This window comes from Gopherus flavomarginatus, chromosome 2 (genome assembly GCF_025201925.1).
Source record: "Gopherus flavomarginatus isolate rGopFla2 chromosome 2, rGopFla2.mat.asm, whole genome shotgun sequence".
Classification (NCBI taxonomy): Eukaryota; Metazoa; Chordata; order Testudines; family Testudinidae; genus Gopherus; species Gopherus flavomarginatus.
The window spans coordinates 237729114-237735164 of NC_066618.1; positions in this window are offsets into that span (position 1 = coordinate 237729114).

Here is a 6051-nt window from a genome sequence, read left to right on the forward strand (position 1 = left end):
GCAATAAAGTCATCATACTGGTTTTCTTGAAATATGGAGATAACACTGCACTCATTGATAAATCTGTGAAAAATAAATGGCTTTGTCAGTGTGACAAAAGAGATTCTTTAAATAGTCCATATGGACAGTGGTACAGAAAACTCACATTCCTGAATGGTGTTTCTGTATCTTTTGGAACTGGTGTCTGAATGCATTTCTTTAATAATGTCACATCCACAGTGATTATGTGAATATTTGTTTTGTATTTGTAGTTTATATGTGCAACTGTTAAAATATAAGCTGCTAAAAAAAATTTGCTTTGCTATGCTCCACAACTTACATTTCAGTCTTAGCTACTTTGCTCTGCTTCCACCCCTGTGTGTCCTCAGATTGGTTTATAAAATATGGTCACCGCTAGAGCCCAATATAGGGTAAGCCCCAGATGGGAGGCAGAATCAGCAACTAATAGGGGCAAGTGAGAGTTGAAGGGGGCTGAATGTGGGGAGGATCTGGAAATGAACAGAATGGGGCCCAGAGACTACTATAAAGGAACAGAGGGGAATGGGGGAGGCTGCCCTAAACCCCTCAGGCCCAGGTGCCCGCTACCCTTCAGATCTCAGACTGTCCCACCTTGTTTTCCCCAGAAGACATTCCCTCACCCAAAAGCCTCTGTTAGAGAGCTTATTCCTTCACTCTCCCACTTCCCTGGTCGTTCTCGCATGAACAGAGAGCAGCAATACCCAAAGTCCAAAGGTGCAAACAATTCGATGTTTATTGGGGTGAACTTCCAACAAGCTTAAATCCAAGTTTCTTTTTCCTTATTTTCGAATCCCAACTACTTCCTGTTTGCCCCTAATTTATATAATAATATTCTTAACTATGCCTTAACCAATCATTCTATTAAATTTTACCTAACCAAGCCGAACATATTGTAACATGATTAGCTAACCAATTATATCCCACCACCTTAATTAGTTTACACCCAGCAAAATTAATTATACAGCAGACAGAAACAATCACAGAACCAGACAGAGACCATGCAAATAAACATAAAAAACAATACAGAAGTGAGGATTTCACAATGATAGATAGGATGCTTTAGAGTGGGTCCAAAGGCCCACAAGATAGGCTGAGCAGGTGAGCACACGCTTGATGCATGAACAAAAGGGGGGCTCAGAAGGTGAGTGAATTCAGTCAGCAAGCAGGAGCTGGGTGGATAAACAACCCACCCTTGTACTCAAGCTTGGGAAGTACCGATAAAAAAGTTCTCAGTACTGATAAGGAAGCTGCTTGTAGGCCAGGAACTGCTCAAGGCCATTAATTTTGTAATCAAATACTTCACCAGGTGCCGTTAATTAACCGCAGGCAATTAAATGCTTTAACTGTGATGTAAACTTGCTTATATAAATTTGTGCTTTACTGAAGAGAAAGGGGGGCTGGTTCTGTGTGGAAAACGGGCTTGTTCTTTGTTGTGTTGGTGCACACATCAATAAAGAATTTGGTTTGGGACTTTGCTGGGTTGCCTGTCTCTTGCGGTCAGACAACGAACCTGAAAAGTCTTGGATAAAGATAACCCCAACAGATTTGGCACCCCAGATGGGACCCGTCTGACTCTCCGGCGAGGGGTTCCGTCTCCGAATGCAACGCAGCGCGCATCCTTCGATTGAGAGGAGCCTTGCCTAGGAGTCGGATCTCACGCTGGCGATAAGGTGTCGTCTCACGAACCAGCCTGAGCCCGTTTAAATCCAGCAACGTCCACCTGCCCTTTGAGCAGGAGTCACGGAAACTAGATAGGTGAGCACTTGGTATAGGAAAATGGGACTAGGTGGCAGTAAATGCCCGGGGGACGCCCCATTATCTCTCATTCTGAGAGATTGGAAGGATATATCCGGAACGGCCGGATTGTCCAAGGCTAAGATGAGAGATTTGTGTCGGTTCCAATGGCTGTCATTTCCCTTTCATTTGTCCTCGACTAGAGACTGTCCGGAGTGTGGAACCTTTTCCACAGATATGTTGAACTCCTTAAGTGATATTTTGGTCGATCTTAGACCGGGACAAATGAATTATTTGTTTGTGTGGTATAATTATAAACCCACGGAGGGATGAGTGGCTATTGAAGCTGTTTGTATGGAGAACTCCTGTAAAAATCCCTCACCATATGCCCCAGAGCCACACGGGAAGGAGGACGATTTTATTCCTGTTCTTCCCCCTGTCCAGCGGAGTTCAAGGATTCAAGAACGGGTTAGGGACAGTTCAGGGACAGAGGAGAATCAAGGGGAGGCTCAAGGTGGTACCCCTCATCTTCAGAGAAATCAGTCAGTCTCATCCCCCCTGCCCAGTCTTCAGCCAGTCTTCTTCAAATTCAGAAGGAATCTGGATCCATGGGGGAGAATGCCTCTGAGACAGACCTAACAATACAATCCCTGTTAAGAGCTTATCCGGTTCCACTGATCGCTGGGGGACATCAGATGGTTTTTACCCATACTCCGTTTGCAACTTCAGATTTGCTTAATTGGCAATGTACTATGCCTTGCCTACGGGACAATCCTGAGGCAGTGGAAAGAATGTTCCATACAATCTTCTCCACTCATGTGCCTACCTGGGCAGATGTTAATCAGTTATTAGATACTCTCATGACAGAAGATGAAAGACAAAAAGTAAAAGAAAAATCTGCAGGTCATCTGGACGTTCCTTGGCCAATTACTGACCCTAATTGGAATCCTGACACTCCGGCTGGCAAGGTACAGCTGGATGGATTTTTGAAAGCTATTTTGAGTGGCATTAGAGAAGCAGGAGAGGCTACTCCAAATTGGAGCAAGGTGTCTGCTTGTGTTCAGCATCCAGACGAACACCCCTCTGATTTTTCTGCTCAACTGATTTGTGAAGTTAGAAAGCATGGTAATTTGAATCCTGAAACTGATCATGGAAAGGAGATGGTTAAAATGGTTTTCATGTCACAATGTACGGAGTATATTGCTAAGAGATTTAGAGAGCATCCAGACAGTATGCAAGGGAAAAGTTTGCCTGAGGTCGTTAGCATTGCTACTAGAGTCTTTAATGGGAGAGAGGAGAAGAAAGAAAAAGAGAAAAGGAAGGAAAGGCAGAGGGACATAAAGGAGCAAATGTCGCTGTTGGCAGCAGCAATGACTGGGGGAAGAGGCAGAGGTCGTGGATGGAACTGAGGTGGATGGAATGGAAGGGGAAGAGGAGGTGCAGCAAGAGGCGGAGGACATGGAGAAGGAATTAGAAGTGGTGGTTGTCATTATTGTGGTGCAGAAAGACATTGGAAGAGAGAGTGCCCAGTGCGCCCTATGAAGGAATATAAGCCAGAGGCAGCAGGGCAATTTGCGGAGGACAGTGACTGAAGGGAGGCACTGCTCCCCTGGAGTCCTGAGATTTATGAGGCTAGACTTGCACAATTTAAATGTGATGCCCAGTTCCCTGTTATTTCCCTTAAAATAGGGAACGAGACTTTTGAACTGTTAGTGGATACCGGTGCTACTCATTCAGCTATTCCCAAGGAAGCAGCCCCAAAAGGAAATATTGAAAAATGTGTGATAGGAGTTACTGGAGAGACAGAACAATGTTTTATGACCAGTGATTGCATGGCTACTTTGGCCCTTTAAATATTCAGCATTCCTTTTTGCTTATGAATGGGCCAGTAAACTTGCTTGGACAAGATTTGCTGTGTAAATTGCATGCTTAAATTTTTTGTAATCTGGATGGCATCATTCTAAGGTTTCCATTAGAAAAAGCATATTTGCTGGCAGAGCTGGAGGTTCAAGAGTTCAGTAAAGATCTCCCTGTGCGAGTGCAAAATGAAGTTAACCCTATAGTGTGGGGAGGAAAACATGCAGTGGGACTAGTAAAATAAGCTCCCTTTTTAAGTCCGACAAAAAAGAGTGATCAGCCTCCGCCCGCCCAGAGACAATACCCTCTGAAACCTGAAGCCGTTCAGGGGCTAGGGCCTCTCATACAGGATTTGAAGGAAAAGGGAATCCTGGTGCCATGCGTCTCTCCTTGCAATACCCCTATTCTGGCTATTAAGAAGCCTCAGCCTGGACCAAATGGAAAACTGGTGTATCGAATGGTTCAGGACCTAAGACTGATTAATCAGTATGTGATCCCAGAACACCCTGTAGTGCCAAACCCTCGCACCATACGGGCAATGATGCCGCCAGACGCAGAATGGTTTACTTGCCTGGAGGCAAATGCCTTCTTTTCTGTACCGGTTGCCTCAGATAAACAGTACCTTTTTGCATTCACCTGGGGAATACCAGGTGTAGCCGGGCAAAGGGGGGAGGAACAGGAAATTCCACCCCTAGGGCAACTCACGTGGACTAGAATGCCCCAAGGGTATGTGGAGGCACCAGGGGTGTTTGCTAGAATTTTAGCCGAAAATTTAAGGATGTCCAGTTACCCCGTGGCTCTACCTTGGTAACTTATGTTGATAATATTTTAGTGGCATCAAAAACATAGGAAGATAATGAAATTGATTCCATCTATCTACTTAATCAGTTGGCAACAAAGGGACACAAGGTCAGCCCCACAAAACTGCAGTGGGCAAGACAAGAGGTGAAGTATTTGGGGTGTTCTTCAGGACCTGGAATTCATTGCATAGATCCCCAGCGGGTAAAAGCAATTTTAGATATTCCTTTTCCCACGACAAAACGAGGAATGAGAGGCTTTATTAGAATGATTGGATTTTGTCGTTCATGGATAGTGGCTGCAGGTGAATTAATGAAGCCGTTACATGAGTTAACTAAAGAAGGGGCAGAGGAACCTTTATATCCAAATGCTGAGCAGCTAAGAGCCTTTAGAGCACTCAAGGAGTCTCTTGTTCAGGCTCCCACTCTAGGGCTCCCTAATTATAACAAAGCCTTTGACTTGTATGTACTTGAATCAAAAGGAGTGGCATCTGGAGTGTTAACACAATCATTTGGAGGCTCTCCTCGACCTATTGCTTATTTGTCAGGACAATTAGACCCTATAGCTCGAGGCCATCCAGGCTGTCTAAGGCCTGGTCTACACTACGCGTTTAAATCGAATTTATCAGCATTAAACTGATGTAACCCTGCACCTGTCCATACAACGAGGCCCTGTATAACAATATAAAGGGCTCTTTAAACCGATTTCTGTACTCCTCCCCGACGAGAGGAGTAGCGCTGAAATCGGTATTGCCATGTCGGATATGGGTTAGTGTGGCCGCAAATCGACGGTATTGGCCTCCGGACGGTATCCCTCAGTGCACCATTGTGACTGCTCTGGAAAACAATCTGAACTCGAATGCACTGGCTAGGTAGACAGGAAAAGCCCCGCGAACTTTTGACTTTCATTTCCTGTTTGCTCAGCATGGAGCTCTGATCAGCACGAGTGGCGATGCAGTCCCAAATCCAAAAAGAGCTCCAGCATGGGCTGTACGGGAGATACTGGATCTGATCGCTGTATGGGGAGACAAATCTGTTCTATCACAGCTCCGTTACAGAAGACGAAATGAGAAAGCATTTGAAAAAAATCTCCAGGCTATGATACAGAGGCCACAGCACAGTGCTGTGTGACAAGCGTAACATAAAGCCAAAGAATCAAATGGATGTTCATGGAGGAAGGGAGGGGGTACTGAGGACTCCAGCTGTCCCACAGTACCCTCAGTCTCTGAAAAGCATTTGCATTCTTGGCTGAGCTCCCAATGCCTGTAGGATCAAACACGTTGTTCGGGGTGGTTCAGGGTATATCTTGTCAATTTACCCCCCTCTCTCCCCCATGAAAGAAAAGGGGGAAAAATTGTTTCTTGACTTTTTTCAATGTCACCGTATGTCTACTGCATGCTACTGGTAGACGCGGTGCTGCAGCACTGAACATCAGCATCCTCTCCCCTCCCCTCCCTGGTGGCAGACGGTACAGTACAAAATGACTGATAGCCGTCCTCATCATCCTGTGAGTGCTCCTGGCTGGCCTCACTGAGGTCAGCCAGGGGCGCCTGGGTAAAAATAGGAATGACTCCCAGTCATTCCCAGCAGATGGTACAGAACAACTGGTAACCGTCTTCATCATAGCAATTGGGGGCTGAGCTCC